Raw genomic sequence first — 22,396 nt, 5'->3', positions numbered from 1 at the left:
TCACTGAATGAGAGCACAGGCTTTAAATACCCTGGCTCTCAATTATGGAGGGCGCAGTACCGCCCTCCACCAGCAGGATAAAGAGTGAAAGAGGCACACATGCGCGCCTAGCAACAGGGAATGCCGAACCCGGAAGTCTGTCGGGTCGGCGTCCCTCCGACATGTTGAAGGAGAAGGAGCAGCATAGGACTCGGCGGCTGGAGGGTAATGACCAATCCCCGAGCCATCCTTACACCGGCTCCTGTAAAGATGGTGGAGGAGCAATCGTTACCCTCCACCATCCTTACAGGAGCCAGCGCAGGCTGCAAGGCAAGGTAAGTAACGAGCAATCGTTACACACACAAACTCAATCACACACACACTCAAATACACACTCACAGGCATAGCTAAGAAGCTATGGGTCCCAGTATGGGTCTTAGATTAGCCGTGGCTCATTATTGAGTAAGGACACCTCAAGTGAGAGGGATATGCAGGCTGTCATATATATTTATTTTTAAACCATACCAGTTGCCTAGTGTCCTGCTGATATTTCATGCATCAGTAGTGTCTGAATCACACACCTGAAACAAGTATGGGACTAATCAGGTCAGTCTGAAACATCTGATCTGCATGCTTGTTCAGGGTCTATGGCTAAAAGTATTATGCTGAGCATAGACGGTACGTTTTTTTTATTACCAATCGAGCCACTGATGGCTTGATTGATAATTTCCGACGAGCCCAGCATTAGAGGCAGACGATCACCAGGACAACCAGGCAATTTGCATTGTTTAAATAAGTGGACCTGGACTCTTGCACAGGGCACAAGGAAGAGAGAGAAATGCACCCTGTGGGTTTTTAGAGAGAATACAATACAGTAACATTTCTATAGCGCTTTTCTCCCATAGGACTTAAAGCGCTTAGGCTCTCTCAGATTCAGTAATTGGTAGTAGGATGAAGTATTCACACAACAAAAGTTATATTTCTGCAAATGCCAAACTGAACAGGTGAGTTTTCAGTCTGGATTTAAACACGTCCAGTAATGGAGCTGTCCTGATCTGTTGAGGTAAGGAGTTCCAAAACGTAGGGGCAGCATGACAGAAGGCTCTGGGACCAAAAGTTTCCAAGTGGACTCTGGGTATGACTAGATTATTAGAACCTGTGGATCTGAGAATGCGGGGATTGCTACGCAGCTACAACATATCTTTCATGTATCCAGGGCCTAGATTATTCAGTGACTTAAATGTCAGTAGGCCGATCTTGAATAGGACCCTCCATTCTATAGGTAGCCAGTGAAGGGAGTGCAGGACTGGTGTTATGTGGCAGTGACGGGGTTGGTTGGTTGGTTAGCAGTCTGGCAGCAGTATTCTGTATCAGCTGTAGGCAGTACAAGTCCTTTTTTGGAAGGCTAGTGTAGAGAGCATTGCAGTAGTCCAGTCGGGAGGTAATGAAGGCATGAACTAAAGTTGGTAGATCTTCTGGGGGGATGAGGTGCTTGATATTTGTGCGATGTTTTTAAGGTGAAAATAGGATGATTTCACTACAGCAGAGATGTCAAAGACAAAGACAAACACTTATATAGCGCTTTTCTCCTGACTCACTCAAAGCGCCAGAGCTGCAGCCACTAGGGCGCGCTCTATAGGCAGTAGCAGTGTTAGGATACTTGCCTAAGGTCTCCTGCTGAATAGGTGCTGGCTTACTGAACAGGCAGAGCCGAGATTCGAACCCTGGTCTCCCATGTCAGAGGCAGAGCCCTTAACCATTACACTATCCAGCCACTACTTACACTATCCAGCCACTACCAGATGTGAGTTCTGAAGTTTAAATCCCCATCAACTAGAACTCCCAGGCTACGCACATGATCGGAGCTGCGTAGATCCGTGCCTCCTATTCCCAGTGGTGAAGACTGCAAGTTAAGTTGTTTTGTTGTCATGCGCTGCCCTCCGATCAGAAGCACTTCAGTTTTGTCTGCATTTAGTTTCAACCAGTTGTCATTCATCCATTGCTGTAGTTCATGTAAGCAGGCGTTTATAGTTAGAGTTGGGTCTGTCACACCAGGCTTGAAGGAAAGATATAGTTGGGTGTTGTCCGCATAGCAGTGGTATGTCAGGCCATGTTTTTGGATTAGTTTTTCAAGCGGTAACATGTAAATCATGAAAAGCAGGGGAGAGAGGATTGAGCCCTGGGGCACCCCGTACTTAAGTGGTACAGAGGCGGACAGGAAGGGCCCCATAGACACCTTTTGGGTTCTGCCACTTAAGAAGGATTGGAACCACTGAAGAACTATGCCATCAATGCCACAGTATTCCTGTAGCCTGTTTATCAAGATGTCATGGTCAACTGTATCAAAGGCTGCAGAAAGGTCTAGCAGTATGAGGATCGAGCACTCTCCTCTGTCTCTTGCCATGAGCAGGTGGTTGCATATTTGGATGAGGGCAGTTTCAGTGCTGTGGTGTTTCCTGAAGCCAGACTGGAATGGGTCATAACTGTTGTTTTGTTGGATTTTGGCTTCTAGCTGGAGGTATACAGCTTTTTCTATTAGCTTACCCAGAAAGGGAAGGTTAGAGACAGGTCTGTAGCTGGTCATTGCATCTGGGTCCAGGGAGGGTTTTTTGAGGAGAGGCCTGATGATTGCTTCCTTCAGTAAAACAGGAAATATCCCTGATTGTAAGGAACAGTTAACAATTTTGAGCAATACCGGTACAAACAGCTTGGTGCAGTTCAACATGAATTGTGTTGGACCAGGATCCAGGTCACAGGTAGTAAGGCGGAGGTGAAGGAGGATGCTTGATGTGACTTCTTCATCAATTTTTTTGAAGTTTGACCAAGGTGTTACGTTGTCTCTGCTAATGGTCTTCAGCGCTATATTAGGCACAGATGTTGTAAGTTGGATGACGGACCTTATAGCGGAGACTTTGTCTGTGAAGAAATGGGCACATTTCTGTATAATCCCCTGTATAATCCCCCCTTTTCTTCAAGTAATAACACATGTAATTTGATCTCTTAGCTATGTCAGTGCAGGAATTCGGCAGTCCTAGGCAGACAGACACAGACAGACAGACAAACTAATATATAAACACAGGCTGTTAACCCTTTGCTGGCTTCCATGAAAGCAGTAAGTAGACACACTGCAGTTTTATTGCAGGAGTTCGGTAAGCTGTAACAAAGAAATGTTTTTCTTTAAAAGTTATTTTATTGTTGCTTATCTTTTAGAGCACAGAGGAAGTTCTTAGTTCAGGTCCACTTTGAAAGGAAATAATTATGGCTGCCTCCATATCTCTCTTGCTTCAGGTATTTTTTAATGCATCTTTACAGCTGCTTTAAAACAACCTAAGTTTCAGTTTTTTAGAATTCCTCTAAATGTTATTTCTAGTACAATGCAGTACAAGTAAGCAATGCTATACCTTACATGGGCTTCCTAAAGGGGGGCCTGATTCCCAGTATGTGCACCTCTGGTAAGCAATAAAGCATTGCAGAATCAAGCAATTCCAGCATCTTATCTTCTGTTTGTTGGCACAATTTATTACCCAATTGAAAGAGGTAATGGAGTCCACAGAAAGAGCCTATTAATAACAGCTGTAGTATTGATTACCCTTAAAATAACTACCAGTTAACATCATTTTCTTGTATAATGTGTTGCCAGATCTTAAAGCACCTGGCCCTGCACTATATTGTATATTTTTGGGAAGAATTCCTGGAATGTAGACCCCAAAATACATTTACCGGTATACATTTTGGCAAACACGTTAAATCTATCTTTACTCTAGGTCACTGCAATAGGGATAATATAGTTATTTGTAAACAATAAGGTAGCCATTTATTATATTTTTGCCATTAGGACATGTACCCTATTGTGCATTCTGTATTTTGGAAAATGCATTTCTGGTATACATAAGTGAAATGCACACTAGACAGAAGAATATTCACCATTCAACATGGAATTCAGTAATTACAGTATGGTGCAGTAAACATATACAAGCTAGAAAGGGGATCTTCAGAATTTTAGCTATTTGTTGAATTTAAGATACAATGGGGTTGATTCATTAAAAGGGAACTTCAGCCTAAACAAACATACTGTTATTAAGTTACATTAGTTATGTTAATTAGAATAGATGGGTAATATAATCTCTTACCCACCCTGTTTTAAAAGAACAGGCAAATGTTTGTGATTCATGGGGGCTGCCATCTTTGTCATGGGGCAGCCATCTTTTTGGTTGAAAGGAGGTGACAAGGAGCAGGAGACACAGTTCCAACTATCTTGTGTCCTGATCACCCCTCCCAGCTGCACACGCTAGGCTTCAAATGTCAAATTCAAACTGTTAAAAAAAATTGCACCAAAACAGCAGAACGAGAACAACAAAATCAGAAAGGCCATCATGCTTTGCACAGCATCAGGGGAAAAAAGCCCGGGCAGTTTTCTTCTGTGCAGCTAAAAATGAGGCTTGTATAAGTGAAATAAAGTTCGGATGCTGTGAAACTGTTAAAGAAACACAAAGCCTTTTCAGTGATGCTGAGTCGATTTTTAGTCCGGAGGTTCACTTTAAGCTTAATGTGAGGAGCGCGAGTTGTGCGCATGCTATGTGTGGTAGTGCAGCAGCATAGCATGCAGTGGTAACTTACATGTGCTCCATTCATCCCGCCCTGAGCCCTGTCGGGTCCAGTGTTTTTGTAGGACGTGATCCCCGCACTTTGATTGGCTCAATAGGCTGCCTGTCACTTGATTAGCTTAGTGGGCCAATCAAAGTGCGGGGATCACATCCTATAAAGCCACTGGACCTGACGGGGCTCAGGATGAGAAGAGTGGAGCGGCCATTATGTGAATGGAGCGCGTGCAAGTTACCAGCACATGCTACGCTGCATGTAGCGTGCGCACAACTCGCGCTCCTCACATTAAGCAGCGCTAAGCTTTATTCACAAAACATATCTCTTATGTGGCAACTTCCAAACTGGCCACTACAACTCCAAGCTCACTACGGTTACTAGACAATAAGCCTGGAACTCTAGCAGCCAGTTCAGAAGCTGTCTGGGAGATTGGGGGACCGGAGCCACAGCGAGGACAGGTAGATGCTAGGATTGGAATAAATATTAGCCCGTGACTGTCTATCCAAGCACTGCTGTGAATCACAGAGTTCTTATTGCACTGCAGCCTGCCTCCTGAGTAAACACAATCAACAAGAGGCTGCTTGCTAATGTCTTTTTGTATTTTTATCTGTCCTTTACCTCAACGCAATATGCACAGGCTGCTTGCAATCTGCCCACCAATGATACACAATTCTCCTTCCTGTCCGGCTTATGTGCACATGCTTTCGGCCTGCTGTGAGGGGGAATCCATTATTACTCTGAAGGCTCTGTAGTGTGAACAAGAACGGCGTACCCTTTGACAGATGGTTCGTGCTGTATACCAACACTGACTCCACTTTTCTGGGATGCTGAGTACAAGTTACTGCAAGGTGACAAATGACTTTTTCTTAATCTTTACTAGTACTACCACTCTTACTACTAAGTCCATCCTCTCTCTTAAAGGAGATCTGCGAATAACTCCTCCTTTGAAAGTTGTCCTTTACATTTTTAATTGCCTTTATTGCATCTTGCCAATAGGATTTATAATCATTTTCATTCAGTATTTGATAGCGGTATTGGTACATCTGCCTCTTACAGGTACATTTTTGACTCTGCTAGTACTGGCCATTCTAACTAATACAGGATATTTCCTGGGTATACAAGGTTTGTGGTCTATTTTATTAAGCCCTAATTAACAGCATGCAAATTGTGTAGCACAACCATGCTATGCGTTTAGCGAGCAATGTAACACTTGTGAAGGTTTGTGTGCGTAAAGATTTACATGCGCGCGCTAACGTGGCAAAGTGCGCGTGACAACCTTTGTAAATCTTTACGCGCACAAAACTTCACGAGGGTTACATTGCGCGCTAAACGCATGATCGTGCTATGCTTTAGCACGCTTTTGTGAATCAAGCCCTATGTGCCTTATACACACAGTGTGTAGAGAGCATTGAGCCAGAATTAGCTTATACTGCCTTTTAAACTGCTTTTTTATTGTTTGGCTGGGTACAGTTTCTGTATTGTTAAACCTTAAGAACGTAAACTATTCTTATAAACATCTGCATTTTTTTTACATCATCTGAACTCAGGTTAGTAAAGATACGTCTTCTCGATTACAAAGGAAAAAAAGGAAGAAAAAGCCCAACTGTTAAATTTTGCTGCGGACAAGCCCTATGAATGACAGCTTGCTGACAAATGCTTTCAAAAGTTCCATCAGAAGAAAGAAAATGTACCAGGGTAATGGAGTTATATTAGCTGGGGACTGCAAACCAGGCATTTTCTCTCTGTGTTCTGGTGCCAGTGTGTAATGTGCGTATTATCTGTAACCCATAATTGTTCATGCAACTGTATGATATATACACACAAATGACATATATACACACAGACATATAATCAGCCTAATGGAAGATGATAGCGATATACAATTCAAAAATAGTCATGTTCTTCAAGCCTGCTGAAGCTGGATGACAAGTTTGTTGATTTTAAGCTTGCAAATAGATTCAATAGGATTTTTCCTATTAGATATGCAATTTTACATGGCCACAGTTCTAACGTTTTACATTTAAATTGGCAAACAGATGTGCTGTACCATTTGTGCGCTGCATGCGTGTGCAATGCAAATTTGTCATGGAATCAACTACAACATAAATAGATATAAATGAATGACAGCGCTGTTCTGCAGCACGGTACACCAGATATTCAGTGTGCCGCAAAGAATGCTATCTACTTCAGGCTAGATTCACACTACCATCTGAAAACATCAGCAGCAGATGGTGTATCGTTGTTGCCGTGCGTTTCCCAGGCATTTAGTGCAGAGGTAGCACAGTGTCAGTTTTGTATATGAATAAGTTGTAATCATTATAATAATAATAATAGTAATTACCATAATAATAATTTGGTAATTTAGGGTGAATGCTACCACTGAAATCTCACGTCTCCATTTTTTGTCTCAGTTGACGGGAAAAACACCTTAAATTGGACCTGAACTCTTGCACAGGGCAGAAAAAAAGAGAAATGCACCCAGTATGTATTTAGAGAGTTTAGCCTGTTTAATTTCCCCTCATCTGTGTTTAATCACAAATTGTAATGTGTTCTCTGCCCAGTTTCACATGACTGCCATGGCAGAGATGGCAGATAAGCTAATGTGAAAGCACAGGATGTAAACAATATGTCTGCTTCCATGAATCAGGAAGTAGAATTAGTGCAAATGTATTTTAGGATTTGTATCAGCTGTAATAAAGAAATGTTTGTCTATAAAGGTTTGTATGCTGTTGCGTATCTTTTAGAGCAGAGAAGAAGTTCTGGGTTCACGTCCACTTTACTGCCTGATGTGGCTAAAGGATTATGGTTTCTTTGATATTGCAGCCTAAATCCACACAACTAATGTCCATAAGCTATTGCAAAACATTTCATTTCTAATGAAGCAGCAACATATCTGTACTGATCTTGTCATTTTCATTCAAATAATGCCACCTAGAAGAACTGTGTGTGCAGCCATCATTGGCTTCAAGCTGGGAATGAGGTGGGATTTTCATGCTATTGCATACTGTTCATTACAAAACTGGTCTCTTAGTAGAGTGGCTGAGCTCTGGCTCCTAGGAAACCAGGAAATGTTTTCATTTAATATATCAAATCAGTAGTTCCCTTACATAAAAACATGGCATCCATTACTGATGTTTACATGATGTGATGTAAACATGTCGCTTAATGTAAACAATACACACTGGTTACCTACATCAGTTTTTCTCAGCAGCGATATGGCATGTACCTTTTTATGAAAGGTGTGTTTGTAATGTTCTTACTAGTAAATTCATTTATCCTTTTATGCATATTGAATACTCCTTAATTGTTCATAAAGGCAATACAAACATTCCATTGTGCTTTGATTAACTTAAAATATTTATTAAGGTCTGTTTAGGTATTAAATCATACCTAAACAGACCTTAGTGTAACGATTGGTGTCAGCACGCAGAGAGAATCTGATTATTGGTGATCTGCAGTATAACCAAGAATGCAGATATATACCTGATTATTGATGATCTGCAGAATCACCGATAATACAGATATATTGCTAACCTCTGGACACCTATTGGTATGTGAGGGTTTGGTGTAACAGTAGTACTTTGAGTAATGCACCTGCAGAGCAGGTGATAATAGACAGTAAAGAGACACTGCTCTGAGAGCACAGGAACCTTCCAGCAGCCTGAGACTCCTCAAAGGGTGGAGTCAGGCTAAAGACAGGGAAGGCCAGAGAGTGAGTGACACCAGAAGGTGGATGTCACTATCTGGTCTGGAGACTATCTCTTAATAGGAGAGATAGCTCTCAAGGTCGGGCTCGCCAGGTCGGCAACACACTGACAGATAAAGTACAAAGACAGAAGGCTGATTCGGTATCCAAGGCAAGCAGGGTCTGGCAACGGAATATCAGATATGCAAGGTACCGAATCAGAAGACAGAGGAGTAGTCAGAAAAGCAATAAGTCATAACAGATATCAAACAATGCCTAGTCTGGGTGCGAGGTCCGTGGTCTCAGCACCCTGGAACTAGTCTGAAGAATAACACAGATGATAATATAGTTCCCTAGTCTGGGTGCGAGGTCCGTGGTCTCAGCACCCTGGAACTAGTCTAAAATATAACACAAATGATAGTACAGTTCCCTAAGCTGGGTGTGAGGTCCTTGGTCTCTACACCCTGGAACTAGTCTGGAGTATAACACAAATCATAGTACAGTTTCCTAAGCTGGGTGTGAGGTCCTTAGTCTCTACACCCTGGAACTAGCTTGAGCATAAACAGAATAACAGTTCAAGTAATCTGGCTAAGTGTGAATTCCCAGGTCCACCTGGTTCAAACACACTGTTGGATCTGACTGAGGTCTGAGTGCTTCCACGTAGTGATCGCAACGGCAGACAACTTGCAACTGGCCAGCAGAAACTATATATGGAGTAGTGCTCTCCAGCACCACCCCTAATTGCTCAACCAATAGTATCCTGCTCAGGAGTCAGCTGATCGGCGTGGTCAGCTGACTCTCCCTGACTAGTATAAGAATTCTGCCTCTCAGCGCGCGCGCATGTATTCCTAAGCCTGTGTGCACTAACAGACCCAGCCACACCAGACACACGCTGCCGCGTGCAAACTGCCGCGCTGGGCGCGGAACCAGCCACCTGACTGTTGTTGCATGCTGCGGCTTTTCCGTGTTCCGCCCTGCCACTAGACACACGCTTCCGCGTGCAAACCGCCGCACTGGACGCGGAATCAGCCGCCTCCTCAGTAGCACACGCGGCGGCTTTTCCGCGATCTCTCACACTTAGTAAATATTTTAAGTTAATTAAAGCACAATGGAATGTTTCTTTTTTAATGTCAAAACTTACTACAGTTGATTCACTGTGACAAATGCAAGTCCTCCCTGAGCCCAACATAGGAACAGCAAGAAGTTTTAAATCAGGATGATACCATTTATTGGCTAACTAAAAATGAATAAAAATAAGCAAGCTTTCGGCCTTGCAGCCTTCGTCTGGCTTGTATCCTGTTAGTTTGCAGGCTGGTGGTACAGACAGCTTATATACATGCAACATCAAAAGGGAAAACAGATATTTTTTTCAAGCATAAATACATGTCATTGAGATGCCTTAATTCACACAGACCATCGACATGGGGTTAGAGGTTATTAGCTAAGATCCTGAGAGTGCCATCTGCGGAGATCAGGGCATGTGGAGGCTGGAATCAATCAATGCAGGACAGCAGCAGTAGTGTCTGGACAGGGGGGGCCTGCAGATGTGTGGATCAGCATGGGCTGGGAATTCACGTGTGGCCGAGGCATGCAGGCAGACAGAAATCCAATCCAAATGGAGGGGGGGGGGAGAACTGCAGCAGCTGGGCTGGGGCCAGGACCTTGGCACCGCTCCTCACGTCCTCTACGTTATGACGCATACGAGGGTACGCGTCACGCGTACCCTCGTATGCGTCATAACGTAGAGGACGTGAGGTCAGAGAAAGGGCGGAAGTACCACAAGGGTACTACCGCTGAACCGCCCGCTGCCCGGCCTCAACGCGTCACTCTCCTAGGCGGACTCCTCCTCCTCACTCACTCCACTGCCAGGCCAGCCACCGGTACTAGTATTAACTAGGGATGGGACGAATCCACAATTTTTTCGAATCCGAATCCGAATCTGAAAAGGTTCTCGAATATCTCGAACCTTTCAAATCCCGAATCTCACGAATCTTGTACAAAATAATTGTGTGATATATGGAAGAAACATAGTAAGGTACAGTACATTGTGCCCCTCAAAAAGACATACAGAATGCGAGTATATTACTACTTTTCTTACTGTAGCAAGATGTCTGTGGTGGTGTCTATTTCCTACTTTGGAGGCAGCTTGTGTGAGGCTCAGGCAACAGTAGCCATCAGCGAGTATCTGGCTTGTGTGGGACTTGGACTGCAGGCATTCATAAAGGGAGAAGGGTAGGAAAGGCTCATTAAGTTCAACCACCAAACCTTTTCTCAAAGAACAAGCACATGATAATCAAAATGACAGTATAGGTAGCTTCTGGTAAAGGTGCCCCCAGTATAGATAGTCAGGCATAGGTTCCCCCAGTATAGATAGACAGGTAGATAGGTCCCCCCCCAGTGTAGGTAGCCAGGCATAGGTCCCCCCAGTATAGGTAGCCAGGCATAGGTCCCCCCAGTATAGATAGCCAGGCATAGGTCCCCCCAGTATAGATAGCCAGGCATAGGTCCCCCCAGTATAGATAGCCAGGCATAGGTCCCCCCAGTATAGATAGCCAGGCATAGGTCCCCCCAGTATAGATAGCCAGGCATAGGTCCCCCCAGTGTAGGTAGCCAGGCATAGGTCCCCCCAGTATAGACAGCCAGGCATAGGTCCCCCAGTATAGATAGCCAGGCATAGGTCCCCCCAGTATAGACAGCCAGGCATAGGTCCCCCCAGTATAGATAGACAGGTAGATAGGTCCCCCCCCCCCAGTGTAGGTAGCCAGGCATAAGTCCCCCCAGTATAGATAGCCAGGCATAGGTCCCCCCTGGTATAGATAGCCAGGCATAGGTCCCCCCAGTATAGATAGCCAGGCATAGGTCCCCCCCAGTATAGATAGCCAGGCATAGGTCCCCCCAGTATAGATAGCCAGGCATAGGTCCCCCCAGTGTAGGTAGCCAGGCATAGGTCCCCCCAGTATAGACAGCCAGGCATAGGACCCCCCAGTATAGATAGCCAGGCATAGGTCCCCCCAGTATAGACAGCCAGGCATAGGTCCCCCCAGTATAGATAGACAGGTAGATAGGTCCCCCCCCCAGTGTAGGTAGCCAGGCATAAGTCCCCCCAGTATAGATAGCCAGGCATAGGTCCCCCCTGGTATAGATAGCCAGGCATAGGTCCCCCCAGTATAGATAGCCAGGCATAGGTCCCCCCCAGTATAGATAGCCAGGCATAGGTCCCCCCAGTATAGATAGCCAGGCATAGGTCCCCCCAGTATAGATAGACAGGTAGATAGGTCCCCCCCAGTGTAGGTAGCCAGGCATAGGTCCCCCCAGTATAGATAGCCAGGCATAGGTCCCCCCAGTGTAGGTAGCCAGGCATATGTCCCCCCAGTATAGATAGCCAGGCATAGGTCCCCCCAGTATAGGTAGCCAGGCATAGGTCCCCCCAGTATAGGTAGCCAGGCATAGGTCCCCCCAGTATAGATAGACAGGTAGATAGGTCCCCCCCCCCAGTGTAGGTAGCCAGGCATAGGTCCCCCCAGTATAGATAGCCAGGCATAGGTCCCCCCAGTATAGATAGCCAGGCATAGGTCCCCCCAGTATAGATAGCCAGGCATAGGTCCCCCCAGTATAGATAGACAGGTAGATAGGTCCCCCCCAGTGTAGGTAGCCAGGCATAGGTCCCCCCAGTATAGATAGCCAGGCATAGGTCCCCCCAGTGTAGGTAGCCAGGCATAGGTCCCCCCAGTATAGATAGCCAGGCATAGGTCCCCCCAGTATAGGTAGCCAGGCATAGGTCCCCCCAGTATAGGTAGCCAGGCATAGGTCCCCCCAGTATAGGTAGACAGGCATAGGTCCCCCCAGTATAGATAGCCAGGCATAGGTCCCCCCAGTATAGGTAGCCAGGCATAGGTCCCCCCAGTATAGACAGGTAGATAGGTCCCCCCCAGTGTAGGTAGCCAGGCATAGTTCCCCCCAGTATAGATAGCCAGACATAGGTCCCCCCAGTATAGGTAGCCAGGCATAGGTCCCCCCAGTATAGATAGCCAGGCATAGGTCCCCCCAGTATAGATAGCCAGGTAGATAGGTCCCCCCAGTATAGATAGCCAGGCATAGGTCCCTCCAGTGTAGGTAGCCAGGCATAGGTCCCCCCAGTATAGATAGCCAGGCATAGGTCCCCCCAGTATAGGTAGCCAGGCATAGGTCCCCCCAGTATAGGTAGCCAGGCATAGTTCCCCCCAGTATAGATAGCCAGGCATAGGTCCCCCCAGTATAGATAGCCAGGCATAGGTCCCCCCAGTATAGGTAGCCAGGCATAGGTCCCTTCAGTATAGATAGCCAGGTAGATAGGTCCTCCCCAGTATAGGTAGCCAGGCATAGGTCCCCCCAGTATAGATAACCAGGCATAGGTCCCCTAGTAGGCCGCCCGCCCGCCCGACCTCACGTAGGCCCGCACCCGACCTCCAGCCGACCACCAGCCGACCTCCACCAGCAATGTCCCCCACCAGCAACGTCCCCCACGGGTGCCCCCGGACATACTGTACCTGTCGCTGTTCTGTCCGTCCACGCCTTCCGATCTAGTCCGTCCGTCCACGCCGGGTCTTCTCCGCGAAAGCGACGTCTAGAGGCAGGGCAGCGTCAACGTCATCACGCGGGAGCAACGCGCGGATGGACGCGAGGTCGGAGGTGGTCGCGATGACGTCACAAGCGGCGCAGGTAATGTATACGCGTGCGACGAAATGTTGTGGCGGGTTGCGCGGATTCGTCGGATTCGAATGCGCGCAAATGGCCTGGGGATTTGAATCCACGAATCTCGAATCTTTCCTAAGATTCGATGGATTCGTGGATTCGCCGGATTCGAAGTCCCATCCCTAGTATTAACTTTCAACAAACTTTTGTTATGGGGAAGCGAGCAGAGGGGGGAGCGCTAGCGGAGGGGGTGGGGGGAATTTCCGACCCCCCCCCGCGATCGGGGCATGCTCCCCCCTTATGCCTGCGACCCCATAGGGGGGCCGTATTGCGGCATGTTCGGGTCCCCATTGACTTGCATTGAGTTCGGGGTTCGGGCCGAACATGCCGAACATCTGGCCCATGTTCGGCCTGTTCGGCCCGAACCCGAACATCCAGGTGTTCGCCCAACACTAGCTATAAGCAGCACATTACCTGCCCCACCAGGCTCCATAACACCCTGGACCACTGCTACACAGTCCACAAGGACGCATACAAGGCCACCCAGGGCGCCCCTTTGGGGAACTCCGATCACAATCTAATCCATCTGATCCCAACCTACAGGAGGTTCCTGGAGACTGCTAAACCCACTGTCAAGTCGGTCAAAAAGTGGACAGAAGAGGCTAAGCTGAAGCTGCAGGCGTGCTTTGATCTCACTGACTGGTCGTCCCTGGAGGCACCCACCCTGGACGAATGGTCAGAGAACGTCACCTCTTACATCAGCTTCTGTGAAGAAATGTGCATCCCCTCTAAGACCTTCAAGGCCTTCCCCAATAACAAGCCTTGGTTCAGTGATAAGCTGCGCCAGCTTCGTAAGCGTAAGGAACAAGCGCACAAGTCCGGCACCACAGAAGAATTCAGGGAGGCCAGGTACGCCCTGAAACGGGAACTGCGAGCTGCAAAGAGAGCTTACTCTGATAAGCTGGGACTCCGACTCCAGTCCAACAACTCGAGGGAGGTATGGCGAGGCCTCAGAGCGGTCACTAACTTTAAACCCCCTCCTCAACAGGTGACCCCGAGCACTCAACTGGCTGAGGAACTCAACGAGTTCTACTGCAGGTTCGAGCAACAGCCCCAGCAGCTCGGGTCCCTGGGGACGATGATGAGACCAGCGGCTCCCTACGCACCGAGAGACCAAGACATCGATGCACCGGTTGCAGTCCAGGAAGTGGAAGTTCTCAAGCTGCTTCACAAGCTCAACCCCAGGAAAGCCTCAGGCCCGGATGGTGTTTCAACAAACTGCCTAAGGACCTGTGCAGACCAGCTAGCCCCGGTGTTCACCTCTCTGTTCAGGAAGTCGCTAGCGGAAGGCACAGTCCCCTCCTGTCTCAAGAGGTCCACAATCATACCGGTCCCCAAAAAGCAAGGCAGCAGAGACCTCAACAACTTCAGACCCGTGGCCCTAACATCCACCATCATGAAGGTTTTGGAACGTCTAGTTCTCGCTCACCTCAAAGGCACCACTGATGCACTGCTAGACCCACTCCAATTCGCATACAGGGCCAACAGGTCCATAGAGGATGCAATAAATGTCGGCCTGGCATACATCATGGAGCACCTCGACAAGCCTGGCTCCTATGTCAGAGTCCTGTTCCTGGACTTTAGCTCGGCCTTCAACACGATCTGCCCAGACACCCTGGTCGACAATCTGGCGCAACTCGGCGTCGATCCCATGCTTCGGGCATGGATCAAGAGTTTCCTCTCGGACAGGACACAACAGGTCAAGCTCGGCAACTGCTCCTCTAGCGTGAGAACCACCAACACGGGGGCACCTCAAGGGTGTGTACTGTCCCCGCTTCTGTTCTCCTTGTACACAAATAACTGCACCTCCTCCTCGGACTCTGTCAAGGTCATTAAATTTGCTGATGACACTACAATCATTGGCCTTATCGGCAGCAACGGAGAACAAGACTACCGCAGTGAGATAGAGAGAATCTGCAATTGGTGCAAGAACAACAACCTTGTCCTAAATGCAACAAAGACGGTCGAGCTGATCGCTGACTTCAGGAAAAACCCTCCCACTCGCCCACCAGTCCACATAGGTGAGACCGAAGTCTCCAGAGTTTTATCAGTCCGGTTCCTTGGCAGAACCTTGTCGTCTGACCTAAAATGGAAGCTGAACACCATCACAATTCAGAAGAAGGCACAGCAGAGGCTATTTTTCCTGCGCCAACTCAAAAAATTTGGCATGCCTCGGGAGCTGCTCACCAGCTTCTACACCGCCACCACTGAATCCACACTTTGCTCCTCAGTCATCGTCTGGTATGCCAGCGCATCAGCTAGTGACAGACATAAACTGCAAAGAGTCATTGGTGAGGCGGAAAGGATCATTGGTTCGCCCCTGCCACCGCTTGAACTCCTTCACAAGGCAAGGATGAAGAAGAGGGCCACCTGGATCTCCCGCGACTCCTCCCACCCTGGCAGCCGCCTCTTTGAGCCCCTCCCATCTGGCCGGCGCTTCCGCACCATCCCATCCAAGACCACCAGGCGCAGGAATTCCTTCTTACCACAGGCTGTTCTGTTGCTGAACAACACAGACCCCTGACTTTCCACCTTCTAGTCTGCAACCAGCACGTCTGCCTCTGATGCGGCTATTTCACTTCTCCTCTGCATCCCTACTCACACTGCCTTTCTACAGCATTACTTTCCGCCTTCTCTCCTGCACTTTCCGCCTCCCTGGCAACTCCGACACTAATACCACTCCGAATGTTATGGTAATGTTATCGTACTGTTTATGCTGCTAGCCTGTTTAAACGTAGTTGTAAATGTACTGTATTGTTAAATGCTGTCAGCATATGTAAATGTAGCCGTGTGTGTAACATGTACAACTGTTGCTGTTGTATGTTGCCTAAGCCATGTGTACCACAAGCAATTCAGAGTACGGCTTCACCGTACTTGGCGAATAAATCCTTCTTGTATCTTGTATCTTGTATCTTGTTTACGCCATGCTCACAGACCTGGGATTAGGATTGACCCAGAGGTATCGTAAAGTCTTAATTCACAAGTTCAGCTAGAATGGCTGAGAAAGTTTAAATATCATCAGTCTCATACCAATATAAGAAGTTGTTGTCCTTATTCAAACCGTTCTGCACAGCTTTGAACCAATTTATAAATTTTGTTTCTGCTATTAATCGATCATTTGACGTTTTGAAGCCACCCTTCAGGGCAGTGACACGAAGATCATCCATGCTGTGTGTCAGGAATATATTGGGGTGCTTATGATGTAAGGATAATATTTTCATTTTTCTGTCTACTGGGTAAAACCTCAGATGTGTATTGGGCTTGGGTGTAATTGGTCACCTGGCCAGAGTAAACTAAAGTCTAATGTAATTCGGTATGTAGATGTCCATTACCTTTGCCCCATTGTCCAGCAGGGGAAACTGTGTGTACTGCTAATTAGCGGCCAATTGAGGAAGAATAGGCTGGTCGGCATGGCTTTTGAGTCTGGTGTCAGCCATTGTCCCATTATTCAAGGAAAGCCTGCTAGAGTCTTGGGGGCAGGGGGAAGCTGACACCTGAATGTTTGAAATGTATTTGACAGCCTACGGGAAATTATGGAAGGGGTGAAGTCCTTTTGATACCATTTTCTACCTGTGGAAATTGAATTATTGGTGGAGGTGCAACCTCCTTATCTTTGATCAGCTAGGAAGTACTGTCAACAATGGGGTTGTCACCTGTAACTTGGACTAGGGAAATCTTTTCATGTATGTGGATCTCTGAAAATCCCATTTATGTCTGAGAACTGAGACAGGAAAAAGCCGTAATCAAGTTTTCACCTGCAGTTGAAAGGCTCACTTCACAATCTTTGATGTATGGACTTTTACCTGGAAATGGAATATGTCTGAGATTTAATTAAAACCTAGTTCCTCCCCTCCCCAAGGAAGTTGCAGCCTACAGGCGTAGCTCAGAGTATAAAAAGCAGAGGCGGATGCCTAGTGACTGTCTTCTTTCGGAGGTAGCGAATAGCTAGGGAGGATCGCGACTCCTGGTCGAACCGGCGTCCTCCCGTCAAACAACGTTCTAACCTAAGCTGGTAACGTTCTTTTTTCCCCCGTTTATTTTTACGCAAATATCCGTGTGTGGTATCTTTGTAACTCTTAATTGTGTAACTTTTTTACTTTGTCTTTTTGTAATCTTTTTGTATATATTAAGTTCTGCATTGTTCTATGTTTTTCTAGAATATTAAATTATTATTTAATAAGTTTGACTTCTGCCGTACTAAACTAACACTCATAGCCTAGAAGAGACTGAAGTGTAACCGTGTATAAGTTCATGCCTAATTGTACGCTTGAGCAACACTACCGTATGAAATTGTAATTGCATTGTGTGTGGGGGCGTTTGTCATACGTTGGCCTAAGCGCGCAGCTGACCCAACGTACGAACAACGCCAGTGCGAGTAGCGACAGCAGAGTGGCTAGCAGTATCGTTCGGAACGACTGTTAGTGGGTCTTTGCTTCACGACAGTGTAAGATTGCAACTGTGTGTGTGTGTGGGTGCGTGGCGTTCCCGTATTTGGCCTAAGCGCAAAGCTGACCCAAATACGAAAACGCAGATTGCGTATTGAGCACTCAATAGCTGAGTGAACGTGTCTAGCAACGCTAGTGGTGGCAGTGGGAAGTGTTTGAGGGGTTCCAGCCGCGGGCCGGTTCCTGACACTGTGTCCATTGGATCGAAAGTGTGTAGCAACTGGGAGTCCAGATTTGGTATCATTAATAGTGTGCCTCTGTCCATTCATACGTTTGCGCAGAGTTTGTCCAGTTTCTCCCACGTACAGAACATTACATTAAGGCATTTAGCACACATGATCAGATATACCAGATTGATGGAACCTCTAACCCCATGTCGATGGTCTGTGTGAATTAAGGCATCTCAATGACATGTATTTATGCTTGAAAAAAATATCTGTTTTCCCTTTTGATGTTGCATGTATATAAGCTGTCTGTACCACCAGCCTGCAAACTAACAGGATACAAGCCAGACGAAGGTTGCAAGGCCGAAAGCTTGCTTATTTTTATTCATTTTTAGTTTGCCAATAAATGGTTTCATCCTGATTTAAAACTTCTTGCTTTTACTGATGGCTAACACGGTACAATACCCTACTGCTACAACATAGGAACATAGCAGTGGTTGGATAGTGTACTGGTTAAAGGTTCTGCCTCTGACACAGGAGACCTGGGTTCAAATCTTGGCTCTTTCTGTTTAGTAATTTCCAATACTAACGTCAGTAAGCCAGCACCTATTCAGTAAGGCATTCCTTGGGTAAGACTCCTTTTTCTTTATATTTTAATTTTCTTTTTATAAAAACCATACCCAAAAAGTAATACTGTAACTTGAAGGTGAGATATTGGAAGCAAAAAAATTAGACACGCATAAAGATGCAAATGACTTTTGCCAGGGCCAAATTGTGAGAGCTAGAGGATTCAGAATCTGCGAATTGCAATGTGGGGTGTTCCTAGCAATGCAGTGGTTAGTACCTGCCAAAAAAACTTATTGATCCATATAGGGTGAAAAGGAAAACCTACCTGTCCTAATCCTACAAGAGTTACTGCAGCATGAACGTGATTCTGATCATACCAAAAGGTTGTCAGAATGCACAGAGCAAGGTAGCTCACTGCAAATGCAATCATGTTGCTGCAGACTAGTCACGGTGCCCAAGCGGACACTTGTCCATTGCGGCAAGTGTGTACAAGATGCCAGTGAGATTCAGAAAAAGACCATGGAGCAGTGAAAAAAAAGGTGACTTGGTCTGAAAAATCACACTTTTTCAGGCCTCTGAATTCTCCAGATCTCAATCCAGTTGAGCATCTGTGGAATGTGCTAGAAAAGCATGACCTATTCATTTGGCCTCATCGTGCAACATACAAAGTGTAAATTATCGGCTGCTAACATCTTGGTGAAAGATACCTTCTGAGCAAATGCAAAGCAAAACCCCCCAAAACTCCACAAAGGTGTGGGAAACTGGGGCTTTGGGAGCTCACTCCTCTCTGCTCCATCCCAGGGTCCTCCTCCTGAACTTCCCTGCAACACTTGCAGAGTTATGCAGCAGAACATGGTGTTATACCTGCTGCAGTGGCAGATCAGGGCCAGGATCCTCTCCTATTCTTATAGCCACTATGCCGGGTACAGTGCTGATATCCATGTACGGCTCCAGATACATGTCGGTAGCCATACCTAAGTGTTAGCACAGTGCCCGACAAAGTGATGAGAAGAGGAGAGGACCGTAAATCCGACTTGCCGCTTGCACAGATATAATACCATGCTCCACTGTGCTACTCTGCATATGGGAAGAGGGTGTCTTGGTGAGGGATGCGGTAATGTTGGCCACACTTGGTATTGGGAGTAGGCTACATTTTCTTTGAGGGGTAAGGAGAGGGGTAATATACTGATCACCCTTGTTGTCAGAAAGACACTTTTGTGAGGGAGAGGTTTGATGTTGAGGGATACTATACTAGCCTTTGTGGGGGTGGGAAGGGGGATGAAGGAGGAGAAGTGATATACCGGCTACACTTGCTATTGGAGGGGAGGGGTGTTAGACTGGTCACACTTGCAATGTGGGAGGCCCCATGTGTTCTAGCTAAACCCCGCTTCTTCTTTAGACTCCATGCCTTGATGAGTTAGAGCTATTTGGATGTAAATCGGGAGGGAAACCTACCGTATATAACATAAGGCAAATACTTTTAATATGTTGGCAGATAATATAACAAAAGCTATGAATTTATCTGAACATTTTTCATTTTTTATAGCTTTTTCCATTTCCTTCTACCTGTTTGTTTATATAATATCTGGTTAGACTGCAGTTTGTTTTCTTTGCTCTTACATGTAGCAATTTCCACATAATAAGGCTTTGACCAGGATTGGCTGTAGATTCTATCACTAGCACCAGTAAATGGCTATTTATAAAGATAGCGGTGACACAAACTATATGCTAATTCCAGAGAGGTCAGCAGGAGACGTGCATCTGAGAAGAACATCAAGCTAAGATAAATTGTAGACACGAGATAGCTTCTTCTTGAATATGTATTCACAGGTCCTTCCCATCTCTGCTGCAAGATTATGTAAATACTGCTGAAGCCCATAACGACCCCTGGCAGCAACAAATTAGATAAAATTATTTTTCACATTCAACGCAACTTATCCAACTCAGCCAGCATGCAAGCAGGCTGAAGACTGACGTGCGACATCTTCTACCTTCTACTCCTCGGAGCTACAGAACCCTTATTTCCAGAGATAAACACAATATTATATACAGCCTCAAAGTGCATCTCAAGATGAGACGCTTGCAACATACTGTAGCCATTATAGGGGATGGTTATGGGAATGACATACAGTTTGATTTATTTTACACATTTTTAGTATTTCAAAAAATATGGCTGGTAATTTTATATTTTAAAAGAGACAGAATGAGCTGAATGAAAAATATATGGATGTATAAAGCAATTTCCATCCTCCTCTTTATCCACACGTATTCCAAAGTGATTGGAATAAACATTATTGCCTTAGTAAAGTTATAATGATGCTATTATATACTTTACCCTACCAACAGCTGCAGTGTGTATTGAAATGTCCATAAAAAAAAAAAACGTTGTCTGATCTTGGGCTTTAAAGGAAGTGGAAGTGGAAATAAACTGATGAGATAAAACATTGTACCTATCCTCCTACTACTAAAAATGACTGTTTAGATATCCCCCAATTCTATTTTGTATTTAAATCTACTTTTTAAGTTTTTTTCTTTGCTCAATGACACATTTGTTGAAGTATGCCAGAGACAAAATATATGAACTCTTGACCCTCTTTATTTTTTTTTCTGCTGTCAGAAGCCACTTTCTGCTAGGAAAGAGCTTTATGGTTGTAATTCCTTATCAGTTAGGGTTACTATTTTCCGACCCAGTCCCGACCCGGCAGAAACTGTCACTTTCATACCTAATTTTTAACTAATTTTTAACTCTTACAGGCAGAAAAGAAGGAGCACAGCATAGTTATTTGCGTGCTTGGCACTGTACATACAAATATTGCTGATGAAGAATCTAATTGGGTGGAAGCCCCCTTCTCTTGCCTGGCTCTGTTGAGATGGTGGCACTCTCCTCTATTCTGTATATTTTTACATGTATACCTATTCAAATCCTGAATCTTGACCCTTGACACATAACATTTTCTATTTTACCTGGAAATACTGTACAAGTATTGCTCAAGCAATAAACTCCTAATATAATAGTATATTACGGGGCTTGTTAAATGGCTCACTTAGAGCTAATTAAAGGTAATTTGAGTATGTAGACTAATTCTGATTCTGATAAAGATAAGGATAATTCTTAATGTACAACACAATAAATGAGATGGGAATAACTATAAACTAAACCCTCAGCCAATTGTGATGGCCGAAACCCCAATTTCCATTTAAGTAGTCACATTCTCAACATTAATACGCTTCCTTGATACTCGTAATTAATGGAGTAAAATAATTTCTACATAAAACATTCCTTCAAAAAAACTTTTCAAGGGCCAAATATTTCATCTACTTGCTACCTCTGCATATCAAAGTATTTAGACACCTCCTTTCAAGTTTCTGAGGCCTAGCTATGCAGCAGGCATGCCTGCTTCCTAATTTCACCCCTCTTTGTGCAACACTGTCATTGATTCTCCTTTCTATGAAAAAAGGATGAGAGTGCTTTCCAGGACAAAGCATCAGATGACACTTCCTCAAAGACTTTCAAGTAAGAAGGCTTTTATCTTTTCCCATATAAAGTGCAGAAGACTATGAAAGCAGGAAAATACCATATAAATGACATAAAAGTTTGATACAGTTATAATATTGAGAGACTAAAATGGGTAATGTCAGTCTCTAAATAAAGTATCACCTACAGTATGAGAGGAAACTGTGTAACATGATTATGGAAACCTGTACTGCACTTTGGGCTCTTATTATTTAATGTACGCATAAGTAGCACTTAAAGGACCACTATAACACATTTACAGTTTATTTTGTAAAGACACAATAATAAATGCAGCATTTCAATATGCATTGGTGTATTTTTTGGCTTTAGAATCAGAAAGTAGCCTTAGCTGACTAGCAGTGTGTTATCACCACAGCAGTAGTCAGGTGTGTGTGGTCTAGTGTTAGTCATGGAATGTATCAGAAGGTATAACAACAAAAGTTATGTAGGTGATACCTTTGATGACTAACTGTACAAAAGTTCTTTGCAAGCTTTCAAAACTTTAAGGGCCTGTTTCCACTACACACTGATTCTGGATGCAGAAAACTGACTCCAATGAATGCCTATAGGCAGGGCCGGATTTGTACTCTTTACCGCCCTAGGCCACTGTCACCAGCCGCCCCCCTTCAGTATAGGTAGCGAGATGACCTCTCCCCCCTTCCCTCTAGTGTAGGTAGCGAGATGACCCCTTCCCCTTTCCCTCCAGTATAGG

General features: G+C 45.4%; 1 protein-coding gene across 4 annotated transcripts in view; it reads right to left on the bottom strand.

Annotated features, from left to right (window-relative positions):
• Positions 1–22,396, bottom strand: part of FUT9 (fucosyltransferase 9) — a 262,837-nt gene that overhangs the window by 32,013 nt on the left and 208,428 nt on the right. The window lies entirely within an intron of this gene.

This window comes from Hyperolius riggenbachi, chromosome 4, assembly GCF_040937935.1.
Source record: "Hyperolius riggenbachi isolate aHypRig1 chromosome 4, aHypRig1.pri, whole genome shotgun sequence".
NCBI lineage: Eukaryota > Metazoa > Chordata > Amphibia > Anura > Hyperoliidae > Hyperolius > Hyperolius riggenbachi.
Note: the sequence above shows the minus strand (reverse complement) of the source record. Positions and strands in the feature narration are given on the sequence as shown.